General features: G+C 43.2%; 1 protein-coding gene across 2 annotated transcripts in view; it reads left to right on the forward strand.

Moving 5' to 3' along the window:
* Positions 1–367: 367 nt before the first annotated feature.
* Positions 368–15736, forward strand: part of ESR2 (estrogen receptor 2) — a 78974-nt gene continuing 63605 nt past the window's right edge. Inside the window, exons 1-3 of one of the 2 annotated variants that reach the window (XM_055289135.2) lie at positions 368–404; positions 2353–2565; positions 9712–9932. The gene's annotated coding sequence lies outside the window, so the exon portion shown is untranslated. Of the gene's footprint in view, positions 405–2352; positions 2566–9011; positions 9933–15736 lie in introns of those variants that run through there. The other variant, XM_063644520.1, reaches the window with a different exon arrangement.

The raw sequence follows: 15736 nt of genomic DNA on the forward strand, positions 1-15736 counted from the left end.
TATATCTTATGTGAATGTATGTATATATTCTTTCTTTTGCCTTTATAAACAAATGATAGTATATTTTTCATAAGGTTCTGCACTCTAATTTTCTTCTCAATGTATCTTGGCAGTCTTTCTCAGTATATAGTGACTTTTCTCTTTTTTTATCTTTATACTTCAATATCTGGCACATAGTAAGCAAATTATAAATGCTGAGTGAATGAAATATTAAATGAATAAAAGGAAATTTTTGTGCTGCTATTGGAAATTAGCTCTCTCTATATTTCAACATGTTACACATATACAATGATCTAAAAACTTGTCTTGCTCTTTCCTATCCACTAGAGGGAGACATCAACCTGTTGTGGAAAAGAGTGATCACAAAGTCTTTAACTAGAAATTCTGAACCAACTCTCTAGCAGGTGATCCTTGTTAGAATTTGAGCCCTTAATGCTACCCAGGACTGGAGGTTGGAGGGACGATAGAGGGAGCAGGAGGAAAATGCACATGGATTAAGGAGCGAGAACACAGGTGAACTTCAACTTTTTTGCTAACAGTCAGACAAACTACTTACCCTGACTCAGTGATGTGCTAGTAAACCAGCTCTTTAAAAAAAAAAAAAAAAAAAGCCCTGGGTTGCTGATTTGTATGTAATGTTTATGAATTTCAGTAGAGAAAAAGACAATATTCGAATTGAGCCATGCACCGAAAACAGGAGAATAGCCAAGAAGTGTTCACTTCTATCAGTGCCCTGGGTTGTTTGAAAAAAGAAGCCGACCTGAGCACCCGTGAGCTCCCTTCTGGCCAGGAGAAATCTGGAGTGCAGTTATTCCACCATGGCCAAATTCAAGCCACTCAGGGTTTAATCACCGAATTGCAAATTCCTTGAATATTTAACAGTAGGCTATCTTGGCTGGGCGCGGTGGCTCATGCTTGTAATCCCAGCAATTTGGGAGGCCATGGTGGGAGGATTACCTGAGGTCAGGAGTTGGAGACCAGCCTGGCCAACATAATGAAACCCCATTTCTACTAAAAATACAAAAAATTAGCTGGGTGTGGTGGCAGGTGCCTGTGGTCCCAGCTACTCAGGAGGCTGAGGCAGGAGAATCGCTTGAACCCAGGAGGCGGAGGTTGCAGTGAGCCGAGATTGTGCCACTGCACTCCAGCCTGGGTGACAACAATGAAACTCTATCTCAAAAAAACAAAACAACAACAGTAGGCTCTCTTGAGCCAGCCTGAGCAGGCTCTTGCACGCTACTGAAGCTTGTTGGGTCTTAGTTACTTTTCCTGTAAAGTGGGGATGATAAATCTGCTCATTAGTAGATTCCATTACATAGAGGACATATAAGTTCTTTGAATGCTTAAAGCAATGTTTCCTAAACTTCTTTGGTCATGAAATCACCCAGTGGCTTGTGTAAAATGAACATTCCCAGGACCTGCCCTAGAGCACCTGGGTTAGAACATTTTGGGGGAGGGGGCTGGGAAACTGTATTTTAAATAAACAACCCAGGTGAGGCCGAGCGCGGTGCCTCATGCCTGTAATCCCAGCACTTTGGGAGGCCGAGGCGGGTGGATCACGAGGTCAAGAGATTGAGACCATCCTGGCTAACACGGTGAAACCCCGTCTCTACTAAAAATACAAAAAATTAGCCGGGCATGGTGGCAGGCGCCTGTAGTCCCAGCTATTTGGGAGGCTGAGGCAGGAGAATGGTGTGAAGCCAGGAGACGGAGCTTGCAGTGAGCCGAGATCGCACCACTGCACTCCAGCCTGGGCGACAGAGTGAGACTCTGTCTCAAAAAAAAAAAGCGACCCAGATGACTCTTATGACCCAGTGAACTGCGAGAAACACTGCTGTAAATTACTCTTACAATTGGATCAGGTGTCAGGGGTCTTTCTCTAACTTCACAATTGGACCTGCTTGAAGAGATGTATGCAGAGTTCTACAACACACTCCAGGCAGGCATTTAACCCCTACACTATCTCCTCTACCCTCAGAGCCCAAACTTCCCAAAGAGGAAAACCTGCTCATTGCCATCTCTTAGGCCAAGGCTTCTGTACACCTGGGAAGTCCTTCAATCCAAGGATCTCTGGGTTGTTTACAAGCTACTACTTATTGAGAATTTACAAAGTGTCAGGCACGTTACAGCAATTTGTCATTTCTATGAAATAGTTTCTTGTGCTATTCCCATTTTACAGAGAAAAATCGAAGAAGTTGGGAAAATGTCCAAGGGCACACAACTAGGAAGTGTTTGTGCTGAAAACCCACCCTAGGCCGAAGCCTTGGAACTCCAAGCCTGGGTTCCATCCCTGCACTGGGCAATTCTGATCTGTGTGCGCTAGTTTCCTTGTGTTCTCTGTTCTCTCCGTAGAAATCCTGGGCTCTCTTCTCCCAACCACAAGGTTAGGTTGAAAAACAGAGCAGATGGAGGTAGTTTGTAGCCTACAGGTGCCCTGAATGAAGCTTCCACAGTGCTAAAGTCGAAGAATGAGGGACTCCAAGGGAAGGATTCAAGGCTGGGCCCATGCACCTGTGGAATTCAGATGAGACCCCAGAGGAGATCAGCGCCCTCCAATTAGCCCTGGTAAGGAGCTCTGGGGGTTACTGTAACTCTCTCAGAAGAACCCAAACATGCAGGAACGTGACTTCTTACCTTCTGAAAGTCCACAAAATTCTTGATTGCCACCATTAATTTGTCACTTATCATTTGCAACAGGCATTGTAGGTCGTCTTATGCATTTGTCTTCTCCCTTCAGCTAGTGTATAAAGTCTTAGGGAGACCAGCAGTTCAGAGAGAATGCACTTCGGCGTGAAACAGTTCTGGTTTGAACCCTCTGCTACTTACTAGCTGTTGGTCAAGTTCCTTAAACTCTCTGAGTCTTATTCTTCTCATCTGTAAAATGGAAACATAAGTAGTACCCACCTCACTGGATTGTTTTAAGGATAAAATTAAATAGTGCAGGCAAAGGATTTACAAGCAACTGCTGTATGAATGGTAGTTATAGCCTCCTCCTCGTCATCATCTGTGAGCAAACACCCTCATATTTCCTTGTGTCTCAGGTAGACACTTAAGGTATTGCAAGCATTAAGGGGGCATTGTCACAAAGAGATAAATGCATAAGGGCAAGAGGCAGTCTCAGAGGAGAGTGTTTTATGAAGAATAAATGTAATGCTGAGTGTCAGAAACAAATTTTTCTTTTAAAGATGAGGTATTTGTCACCCAGGCTGAAGTGCAGTGGTGTGATCTTAGCTCACTGAAGCCTCAACCTCCCAGGCTCAAGTAATCCACCAGCCTCAGCCTCCTGAGTAGCTGGGACTAAGGTACCACCACACCTGGTTAATTTTTGTATTTTTTTGTAGAGATGGGTTTTCACCATGTTGTCCAGGCTGGTCTTGAACTCCTGGGCTCAAGTGATCCTCTCATCGTGGCCTCCCACAGTGCTGGGATTGCAGGCATGAGCCACCACACCCAGCCTGTCAGAAAAAAATTTAAGGTAAAAATAAAAAGAAGTTTTTAAGAATTTTCTCCCTTGAGTGTATTTTAGACTGAGATGAGGGGGAGGGTAGAGGTAGGATGGGAAGGAAGGGATGGGGTCCGGTTGAAAGGCCTGTGAGATACTAGCAGTGCAATGTGGCAGACGTTGACAGCCTCAGTGCCAGGAACACAGAAACTGAATCTCTTGCAAGGAGGCAGGTGTGCATCTATGTGGAAGTCAGATGACCTGTGTTCCTATGAGTACAAATCTGGAAAACACCCTCAAGTTTCCTTGTCAGCAAATTGGTAATAAAATCAACATTGTAAGTTGGTGTGAACATGCAGCATGATGTGGCCATGCAAGTTCTTTGTTAACTAGAAGCCAATGTCATGCCAGGACAGCAGTTCTCCTAGTTAGCTGTGGCTGGTGGCTTGGTAGAATATGTGGAGGAGGCTGAGGAAGCACTTGACTTGAATATGAGCAGAACCATTAAGAAGCTAGTTAGCTAAACTGCCTGCACAGTAGAAAAATAATATGTGAGGATGTAAAGGAAGAGAAACAATGTGAGGGGAGAGGAGAATGCAAAGATCTTGGCCCATGGAACAGCATCGGTGATCCTTAAGGAGCTGCATCTTGGAGAAGTTCGTTTTCTGGTTATAATTCCCAGCAAAGGAGAGGACTGAATAAGAGAGAAGAAAATGATTCCTTTCTCTGATTAGGTTCATCAGATCAAACAGTGACATATGTGAAAGAAGCACTTTCTGTGCACAAAAAATCAAGTCTGTATTTTTATAAAAGCCATTTCTGGGCTGGGCGCGGTGGCTGACGCCTGTAATCCCAGCACTTTGGGAGGCGGAGGTGGGTGGATCATGAGGTCAGGAGATTGAGACCATCCTGGCTAACACAGTGAAACCCCGTCTCTACTAAAAAAAATACAAAAAAATTAGCCGGGTGTGGTGGCGGGCGCCTGTAGTCTCAGCTACTCAGGGGGCTGAGGTGGGATAATGGCTTGAACCCGGGAGGCGGAGCTTGCAGTGAGCCAAGATCGCACCACTGCACTCCAGCCTGGGCGACAGAGCAAGACTCCGTCTCAAAAAAAAAAAAAAAAAAAAGCTATTTCTGCAATGTGCATCACTGGAGAGTTAGCTGCTATGGGTCTAAAGGACAATATGAGGCAGTTATAGTAACTTTCCATGATATGAACAAAGAAATTGAAAATGTTAGATACATTTACAAGAAGATGTAGAAAAAACTTTGGTCAAAATTTTTGAAATATTTTTTGAAATATTAAACTATGAAATCAGACAGTCTTATCTATGGTCTCAAGCCATGTCTGTCTATACCTTATTTTTTTTATCTCATTTCAGGGAATATTACACTGGCTGACCTGTTATTAATATCTTCTGAGCCAGAAAATGTAAGGAAGCTGCATTTTCAAAATTGCATTTGAGTCATTTGTGAAATTACATATTACAATTTGCCGCCATTTCTAACAGTCCTATAACTTTTTTTTTTTTTCTTAACTGGGTGTTCACATTCATGCCAATGACCTCTAGGGGCTAGTTTCTCTTCTAGCTCGAGAGAATTGCTTCAGAGTTGGAAGTAAGGACAAAAATGTGTATTCTTCATGTTTGATTGCAAATGCATAGAAAATTAGAAACTTAAGGTATGCAAGAGATTTGTGTGGAATTTAAGTACCTTCAAGGGGCAGTGGACAGGATGAAATGTTATCTTTTACCTGTTTGTTTACAAATAGCAAAGATCAAGACTGAAACACATGAGGGTGATTTAGAAAGAGTTGGCTGCAGGTGCTGGTTGCTTAGGTGGTTCATTTAAACTGCAGGTCAGAGTAACCTTGTCTCATGGTCCTGGTGCCCAGGTGTCAAATTTGGTCTATCTTGCTGCTTATGTCCTTGTTACCCTCTGAGGGCCCCAGTCCAATACAGATCAATAAAGAATAAGTTACATAAATATGCTCATAGGTGGTCATTCCTAGACAAGAAATTGACAACATTTCATTCAACAGTATCTGGGCTCTACAGGACAGATATGCCTCCATTTATGCAACAAATAAGAAAAGCATCTCATGACAGTGGAGAAAACATGGGATGTGCAGGTAGTTAGGTAAAGTTGGGTGGAAACTTTCACCCTACCAAATGCACATGACTTTATAAAAGAAATGTTAGCTCTCTGAGCCTCAGTTTTCCCATCTGTAAAATAGACAGTCCCAGGGAATTTTCGAGGATTAAATGAAATAAAAGTGAATCAACCTATGCAAGCCTGCCTACTGTGGTGTCCAGGCTAGAAAAATGCTCAATAAATTAGGTTTGTTTTTATTTCTACAAAAGATGTGATCCTAAAGAGCTCTATCCAAATTCAAGTTTCAAATGTCAAATCACATTTTGTGAACTTTATGTTCAGTTGAGATGATCTCTGACATATTAATTAGTAATCCTATCTTTTTCATTCTCACCACCAAAAAAGGTGTTATTGCACGTTCAACTAATCTTTCCCCTTTCCTTTATTAATTCCATAAGTGTAGGGTTTTATCTCTCAGATTCTCTTAAAACAGACCAATTTATATCCACATAATATAAATAAGCTTGTTCCTATAACACTCTGGAGCAGACAAGAGTATCCCAGAACCCAAATCCTCCTACTTGGCCTCAAGCTCAGAGAATAAAGCAACAATCCAAAGGCACCCTTTGGCATGACACCCTTCTAGACATCTGTAGCATTCCTCCTTTCCCTCCACTTTTCCTATTAGCTTTTGCTTTCTTGCCTTTGACAGGGTTTTGTTTTGCCTCTTGGTAGTTTCTTTCCTACGGAAAATTCTCCCTCTGATCTTTCCAAGTCAAAGCCTTCGGCAAATATTTGTTGAATGCCTGGATTGTGCTAGGTGGGTGTTATGGACCAGGGAGAATGCTAGAGATATAAGACATGCACTGTCCAATCGCAACGCAGGTTGTGTTGACAGGTAAGATGAGGGCTGTGGGGGAGCCAATGTGCACTTTCCACTGTGCTAATGTGCTCTTCACCTTATTCAGGCTCTTGGCTTTGGGATGTGTAAGACTTTGCTAGACAGAGAAGGGGTGGGGTGAGAAGATGAGGCAGGTGCACCTTTTATGGAGAGGCTTTCCTTCCTCTTCACGGCAAACCATACCTGTATTACACTGACTTCCTTTGCTTTCCCAGGTGACATCTAGCTCATCCTGCAAGCTCATCTTGTTAATTATAAATGCTAGTAAGTTAATATTACCCATCATATATAACATGAATTAATTTTAACAATTCAATGCTTTATCCCCAAAAGATGACTTAATGGTGACGATTTCAATCCCCATTGTAGGATATTTTGGAGACAGGCAGTCCTTTCAATGTCATATGTGGGTGCTTCCTTAGGCAGGTCAGGGGTGAGGTGGAAATGAGGCTGGGACCCTGCTCACTTATATAGCAGGCATCGTCCTCAATACCAGGCTTCAGGGTGCTTTTTGGTCTAGCCATTGGTATGAACTGCCTCAAGAATAGTCCCTTCATCATTGTGGTCACAATTCAGGTAGAATTGGAATAATCACCCTCTCCACTCTGCATTAAACCAGGCAAAGTTTCCATCCCTGGGTACCATTGTCTTTCTTGATGGACAAGGTGAGTCAGAAGGAAACGTACTCACTCCCATTCATTTTCTGCTTATTATTTCCTGCAGTGAGGTTTCCTTGTATAATAAACAGCTTCTGTGGGTGTTTGAGCTGCTCTAAAAAGAGAACATGCTGTTTCTGTGTGTAGAATGCCTTCTGAAGGAAGCATCACAGTGAACACAGAGCAGAAGCTTGGCTCACAGGTGGCAGAAGTTTGTCTGCAGTGTTCTGCATAGAGCAGAGAGTCAAGCCATCTTCATTTCTGATTGATTGCAGGCATGGTATGGAGGTAAATGGGTCCTTGGCCTCTCTCCCGGATTCAAGTCCTTCTTAGACAGTGATAGGTCATATGACCACAGGGAGGTCGTTTAACCTTCCTGAACATTCGTATTCTCAAGTATAAAATGGGGATAATAGAATTTGCCTTATAGGCTTGCATATAAAATAAGAATTATTGAGAGAAAGCGGGGCATAAATGTCCAATAAGTGGTAGCTGTCTATGAAGCCACTGTTGTTACTGGGTTCCTTTCTCACTAGGTGGCTTCAGGTAGCTGATAGAAGCTCTGTGAGCCTCAATTTCCTCACCTGAAAAGTGGAGTCAATATCTCACTGAGCTGGTGTGAGGATTAAATGAGATGCTGTGCAGGTGCTTAGCACAGCATCAGGTATGATGTTAATATTGATAATGCGTTTTCTTCACCCTCACCTATCTTTTTCTGTCTGTTGGCTTATGGTTGAAATTCATTCATGTCGGTTTCCATTTCCAGAGATATCTTGTTAACAAGTATATACCACCAAATGAAACTGATTTTTTTTTTTTTTTTTTTTTTGAGACAGAGTCTTGCTCTGTCGCCCAGGCTGGAATGCAGTGGCGCGATCTTGGCTCACTGCAACCTCTGCCTCCCAGGTTCAAGCGATTCTCCTGCCTCAGCCTCCTGAGTAGCTGGGATTACAGGCACATGCCACAACGTCCAGACAATTTTTGTATTTTTAATAGAGACGAGGTTTCACCATGTTGGTCAGACTGGTCTCAAACTCCTGACCTCATGATCCACCTGCCTCAGCCTCCCAAAAAGTGCTGAGATTACAGGTGTGAGCCACCATGCCTGGCCATGAAGCTGATTTTTTTAAGCCATCATTTAACATTTTCTCCATAAGGTGGCAAGGAGGAGGAGTATATGGGGACTGGGTACCTTGAGAGACCCGAGGACAGGAGACAGGGAGGCTGAGATTGGCATGTTGTCCGCTGCGGTTATTTGCCAGCGACACACTCTTCCTGTCCAAACTAATTTCTCTGCCTCAAGGACGGGGAGACTCTGCCTTTCAACCTGAGAGAAACCAGGACTCTCAGCTTTAATGACAATTGGACTTGGGGTGGGGCAGTGGAGACTTTTCACAGCTATTGTTTAGCTGATGAAGCAGGTGCTTCTCCATCTTTGGAGCCTGTCTCCATTACCTGTGGACCTCATCTTTATCAACCCAGAGCACACTTGCATCTCTCTATTTTGGCTAAACACCAAACAGCTGAGGCTGGTACTGTAAAACGTTCCCTCCAAATACCCCCCGGTCTTCCTCTATTAGAGATCCGGATCACAACCCTCAAAAACCATGTCCCTTATGCCACCTGAGTAGATGGTTTGATGATTAATTAGGCACAGATGTGACACTAGGGGTCTCACAATGGCCTGTGGGTCACATGCTACTTTCCTTTTCATTTTCATCAGCAACAGCTGACTTAAAGCCAGTTAAGACTGTGGTCCTAGTCTCGAACCCTAGGGCTCCTGCTGGGGTGGGTGAGGGGAACACCCCATTAAGCTGGGGGAACTGGGGCTGCCACCAGGGGGCGCGAGGGGCCTTCGCCCGCGGAGATGGGTGGGCAGGTGCCTCCAGCGGAGAAGGGCGCCACGGCCGGAGGCACAGGTCTCCCCGGTGCCACTTCCACCAAGTGAGTTCGAGGAAGTACCTGGGATCTTTGATCTAACGCGAAAGGCCTTCCCAGCGACCTCTTGAGAGCTGAGAACCCACGCCCTCCACCTCTAGTCCACGGCTTTGCCACTCCAGGGCCCGAGGTTACGTTTGCTGCTGGGGATTTGACAAACCCGAAGCCTCTCTGGTTTCACCACTGGCTCCTTAGAGTCAGACATCTGTACTGAATGACACTTATGTGAGTCAGGGGCTGGGGACGTGATCCTCGAATTGTGGTCCCCAGATTGGCTGTATCAGTGGCGGCATCCCCCAGGACCTGGTTGGAAATGCATGTTCTCAGGCCCTACTCCAGACCTTTTAAATCTGAGACTGGGGCTGCGGGGAGCGCCATCTGTGCGCCACTATCCTTGTGGGTGGACCAGGAGGCGGCTCGAGGGTGCTGCCACTTCGGGGTCACGCGCGGCGCCTGGCGCTCCTGAGACCGTCGGGCTCCCTGGCTCAGTCACGTGGGCTCAGGCACTACTCCCCTCTACCCTCCTCTCGGTCTTTAAAAGGAAGAAGGGGCTTATCGTTAAGTCGTTTGTGATCTTTTTAGTTTCTCCTGCTGGTGGCTTTTTGGACACCCACTCCCCCGCCAGGAGGCAGTTGCAAGCGCGGAGGCTGCGAAAAATAACTGCCTCTTGAAACTTGCAGGGCGGAGAGCAGGCGGCGAGGGCTGGGCCGGAGAGGGACCACTCGAGCTGCGACGGGCCCCGGGGCTGCGGGGCAGGGCTGGCGCCCGGAGCCTGAGCTGCAGGAGGTGCGCTGGCTTTCCTCAACAGGTGGCGGCGGGGCGCGCGCCGGGAGCCCCCTAATGCGGGAAAAGCACGTGTCCGCATTTTAGAGAAGGCAAGGCCGGTGTGTTTATCTGCAAGGTAAGCGCCCCTTCGCTCGAGGTGTGGTTTAATTGTCTCATTTTGTTTGAAATCCTGCGGTGAGAAACCGGTCACGTTGAGAATAACAAAAGACCAAAAAACGATCACCAAAACCAGCTGTCTTGAAAGCTACTGGAAAGATGGAAAATGCATGCTTTGATTAAATGTCTTCATTCAAGACACCGGCAAGTTAACTTATTTAGTTTGTGCTGTGAGCTCTGGGTTGATTGTGCTAATATGAATAACTGAAAAACATTTTTTTTCCTATGGTTTTCCTCGATGGACTTCCCCACTATGGGTGAAATGACAATGGAGTTGAACACACTTTCTGATTGAAGTTTGAGGGCCTGGGAAGATGTACACGTCTCAGGCAGATAATAGGGGTTTTAAAATGTATTAATTGGCATTCCTTAGCCATGTCAGCAAGCTGCGTTCCTCCTTTCCTGGGCAGACCAAGCTAAGCTCCAACTGGTCTCCTTTATTTGCTGAAGAGGAGTCCAACAACTGCCCTCTAACACCCTGCGTGTTATTCTTATTGGAAGGACAATATTAAGTCAAGTGAATGCCATTTTTGTGAAAAACAAAACTTCGAGTGGACTTCTATTTAGGAAGATAAGGTTGATTTAATTTTACTCGCTGTTTTAAAAGCAGGATTGTGTTTTGGTGTGGTAGGCAACATTTTGGAGGAAAGACTTTGCCTTATTTTGTTGTATTTCTAGTATTTACATGGGCATTCCATTAGAAAGTTTTACTTTTGCTCTAAGTTTCATAACTCAGTGTCTAGTGAGGTGAAACATGTTTGTAATTTAAAAAGTGAACATGTGAAAGGCTTTTCTGAGAGTGTTGTAAAACAAATGTAACGTGACTATGAAAAGAACATGATTAGCATCTTTGACTCCTATTTTTTCTGAAGAAAATGTATTTTGATATGAGTTCTAGAAGAAGGAAACTAAGGATCTGCTCATCAACAGGCATTAGAGTATACACCTTAGGATTGCATTTTACATTCAAGCATTTTTTTAGATGAATTTCTGAAACATTCTCATTTTAAAAGCCATCAGATGCTTGTTAACACAAGTCTTGCTCAAGACATAGAAGTTTCTGAAATCAATTAACATGTTTAAGACACATTTCCTGGTGTTCTGAGGGATGTGAATAAATCTAATCACAGTTCACATTTCTCAATGTATAATTCAGAAAAGGTAGAATTTAGTAGTAAATTCAACTCATAACCATATAATTAACATTACATAGATATTGATATGTTCACTTTTAAGAATAAGACAAGGAAATTTTCTATAAGTGTATATTGAACACATAATGATTGAAAATTCATGTGATAATTTTAGGTGATGCTTCGAGTCATTTTATAGAATATAAATATGGATAAAATATAAAATACTGAAGGCTGAACTCAGTGTTTAATGGTAAGTTTTTGATAATACATCTAGAACCCTTGAGAATTGTATGCTTGAACATTAGATTTCATAATTCAGTGTCTAGCACATTGTTTTATATGTAATAGCACTTTAAAAAAAATAGGCTACAGCAGTATAATTTACATACAGTAAAATTTAGCCTCTGTAAGTGTACCTCTAAGAATTCTGACAGATGCACAGTCATATAACCAGCACCGCACACAAGACACAAAACAGTTCCATCACCCCAAAAGTCCCCTTTGTACCTCCACCTACCCCACTGCCCCTGAAAAGCACTGATCAAAACTACGTAATGATTATGTAGTTTTGCTCTTTAGTATGTTTTTACTTAGACATATTTTCCTTCACTTCTTTTGAAAGAAAAACCTGTTTTTCCCTTTTTATAGGATGAGTCAGTTTGTGGTATTTTTAATTCTAGTACCTTGGGATAAATCAAGGCAAAGACAATGCTATTTGCAAATGGGAAACTAGAGACTTGGACTAAGTGTTAAATTCATATAGGGCTAATAGATTTAGTTCTTAGCAGATTTAGATTCTATTGTGGTTTAAGCCTTTGGTTATGGCATATATCATTAGTTATTCTGAAATGAAATACAAGGCCATTAAAAGTTATTTATATCATATTAATAGAATGCATCATTCTTTTATAATCTTTGAATTTTAAAACTTCTTTATTAAAAAAAACTACTTTCATTACACCTGAGATTAAGAAAGCTACCTGAAATTGCATATTATCAAATAGTGAGAAGCAAAACAGGGATTGAAAATGACAAATTGAAGACATTTAAAATGCAGAGTGATTACAATTGCTGAAGGTAAAATATTTATCTTCATAGGGGCTTAGGTCTGTGTCCAACTTATTTGTAGATGTCAGGATTTTTAAATTTCTGTGCTCATGTCTTGAAGTCTAGATTTTCCTGCAGGGTGGAGATGCAAAACCTTTTGTAAACTAATATTTTTCACTGTTTAATACAGTATTCAATTCAGTATACAGTTAGGAGCCTGTTATTAATAGGTATTGCTTATATACGTATAAATATATATATATATAAATATATATATAATTGATGTCTTTTTCCTTTTTCCTTTGTTCTGTGAAAAACAGCCTGTATTTTAAATATGTAACTTACCTTGCATACCCAGTTACAGTGGTAGTAACTAGGATATGCAGGGTGGCAAGTTTATGAGGAGCTAGCAAACTGGATAGTTGTTGGCCTTCCTAGCTGGAATTATGACAGGTCTTGAAAATGAAGGGCTTGTAGTGGAGAATCTTTGTGTGGGTGTACTTGAGAGAGGGCAGGAGAGTTAGGGTGACCTAGAGAGGTAGATTGCTGGACTTGTATGTTTCCTCAAAGCCAGACTGCAGCATTTTGTTAGTAAATTATTGTGTGTTCTACTGTCAAACCCAGGCCTGGAAGGGGAGTTGAGTGTATTCAGCCTAACTTCTGGATTGGCTGTGTCATCTTGAATCTCTTCACTCAGAATTCTCTCTGACCCTGTCCCAAATGAATATTTGAATTTGGTCCAGTTCCTACAGAGCATGGCCTGTGGCTGCTGTTGCTATTAGGGAAGAGCAGAAACTTGCTGTTGAGAGAGAAGACACTTGAGAAGACTGATGAACTCTCACACCCCAGCCTTCAAGGCTTCGTCCTCTTACCCTATTCAAGCCCTTGAAATTCTATTTCCTATCCAACTAAATAAGCGCTAATTGGTTACTAGGAGAATTAGCTTTTCCTCATTTTAGAAGGAAACAGGGTTTCCTGATGTACATGTTCTTAAGAATTACATGCAAATCAGTTATTAATGATGATTTCTATGGTGATTTTGGAGTGTTTTATCTTCCTAATATTAAATTAATTGAGGGCCTTAATATTTTGTTTTGAAAGAATATATTTAAAAAGGCTGGGTGTGGTGGCTCACACCTGTAATCTCAGCACTTTGGGAGGCCTAGGTGGCTGGATCACTTGAGGGCAGGAGTTCGAGACCAGCCTGACCAAATAATGAAACCCTGTCTCTATTAAGAATACAAAAAATTAGCCAGCTGTGGTGACTCAAGCCTGTAATCCCAGCTACTCAGGAGGCTGAGGCATGAGAATTGCTTGAACCCGGGAGGCGGAGGTTACAGTGAGCCAAGATCATGCCACTGCATTCTAGCCTGGGCAACAAAGCAAGACTCCATTTCTAAATAAATAAATAAGAATACATTTAAAGATAATAATTGGCCAGGTGTGGTGGCTCATGCCTGTGATCTCAGCACTTTGGGAGGCTGAGGTGGGAGGATTGTTTGAGGCAAGGAGTTCAAGACCAATCTGGGCAACACAGTGAGACCGTATCTCTACAAAAATTTAAAAATTAGCTGGGCATGATGGTGCATGCCTTTAGTCCCAGCTACTTGGGGGGCTGAGTTTGGAGGATCCCTTGAGCCCAGGAGATCAAGGCTGCAATAGGCCGTGATCTTGCCACTACACTCTAGCCTGGGTTACAGAGCAAGACTGTGTCTCAAAAAAAAAAAAGCTAATAATTGTCAAACAGCTACTTATGCACATCAAGGATGCTTGTTGCTTAAGAAATCTTTTTAAATCTTTTCCATGAAATTCCTTCTAGTTGCTGCTTTGTGAGTGTGAATTTTTTACTTCTGCAGGGCATACAAATGTGGAGCATTTGAACTGAATGCTTGGGAAAGTGTGATGGGCAGGTGGAAGAAGAATAGGGATGAGGACTTATCCTGTAAGTCTTATCCTAGACTTACCCTCCTAGTCTGCAAGCTTGAGAATATGGCATCAGGAATATGTGGCATTTTGTCCACACACACAGTGTTGGACAGCAGCCCAGCTATCTGGACTAGGGGTGATGGATTTCTGTAGAACAGAAGTCAAAAAGTAAAATTAGGAGGCAAAAATCTTCAGGGTGGCCATAAAGACATTGTAACTTGTCTGGAAATTCCAACCAACACTATATGTGTATCCAATGACATACCAATAGACTGGCTTCATCTTCCTGGATGTGTAATAATACCTTACAGAATCGTTTCTTTCTTTCTTTCTTTTTTTTTTTTTTTTTGAGACGGAGTTTTCTCTTGTTGCCCAGGCTGGATTGTAATGGCACGATCTTGGCTCACTGCAACCTCCGCCTCCCAGGTTCAAGCGATTGTCCTGCCTCAGCCTCCTGAGTAGCTGGGATTACAGGCATGTGCCACCATGCCCGGCTAATTTTGTATTTTTAGTAGAGATGGGGTTTCTCCATGTTGGTCAGGCTGGTCTCAAACTCTCAACCTCAGGTGATGTGCCCGCCTCAGCCTCCCAAAATGCTGGGATTACAGGCGTGAGCCACCGTGCCTGGCCTCAGAATCCTTTCACAGACATCTCATTTCATCCTCAGAGCACTGTGAAAAGGTACAGCACCAAATAGATACCTGTTCTATGAAGAAGATGTGGCGGCTTAGGGAGTTTGTGGATTTGTCTAAGATTGCCTGGCTTTCAGGCAGAGCTGGGGCTAGAATGAATATTCTGCTCTGTCCATTGATAGAATATACATAAGAACAGGCTTGATGGTGGCTGACTTTTTTTTTTTTTTTTTTTGAGACAGAGTTTTGCTCTTGTCACCTAGGTTGGAGTGCAGTGGCACGATCTCAGCTCACCGCAACCTCCACCTCCTGGTTCAAGCGATTCTCCTGCCTCAGCCTTCTGAGTAGCTGGGTTTACAGGCATGCGCTGCCACACCCAGCTAATTTTGTATTTTTAGTAGAGACCGGGTTTCTGCATGTTGGCCAGGCTGGTCCTGAACTCCTGATTTCAAGTGATCTGCCCACCTCGGCTTCTCAAAGTGCTGGGATTACAGGCATGAGCCACCTGCGCCCGGGTGACTGATTTCTAATTAACTGGATTTATAGGTGCTTTGATAAAAATCCGTCTAGTCCTGGCTGGGTGCTATGGCTCACGCCTGTAATCCCAGTACTTTGGGAGGCCAAGGCTGGTGGATCATGAGGTCAAGAGATCGAGACCATCCTGGCTAACATGGTGAAACCCCATCTCTACTAAAAAATAGAAAAAATTAGCTGGGCATGGTGGCGGGCACCTGTAGCCCCAGCTACTTGGGAGGCTGAGGTAGGAGAATGGCTGAACCCGGGAGGCGGAGCTTGCAGTGAGCGAAGATTGCACCACTGCACTCCAGCCTGGGCAACAGAGCAAGACTCCATCTCAAAAAAAAAAAGAAATCAGTCTAGTCTTTTTGGAGTGTTTTACTGCCATTTCTAGGACCAACCTTTTTCTTCTCCATGAATCATTGTCAAAATTGGGAATTTTAAATACTACTTTTTTTTTTAATTCAAAAGCCATAGTATGTTCCCCAGCCAGTATATTAGAACAC

The sequence above is a fragment of the Symphalangus syndactylus genome, chromosome 8 (genome assembly GCF_028878055.3).
Source record: "Symphalangus syndactylus isolate Jambi chromosome 8, NHGRI_mSymSyn1-v2.1_pri, whole genome shotgun sequence".
Classification (NCBI taxonomy): Eukaryota; Metazoa; Chordata; class Mammalia; order Primates; family Hylobatidae; genus Symphalangus; species Symphalangus syndactylus.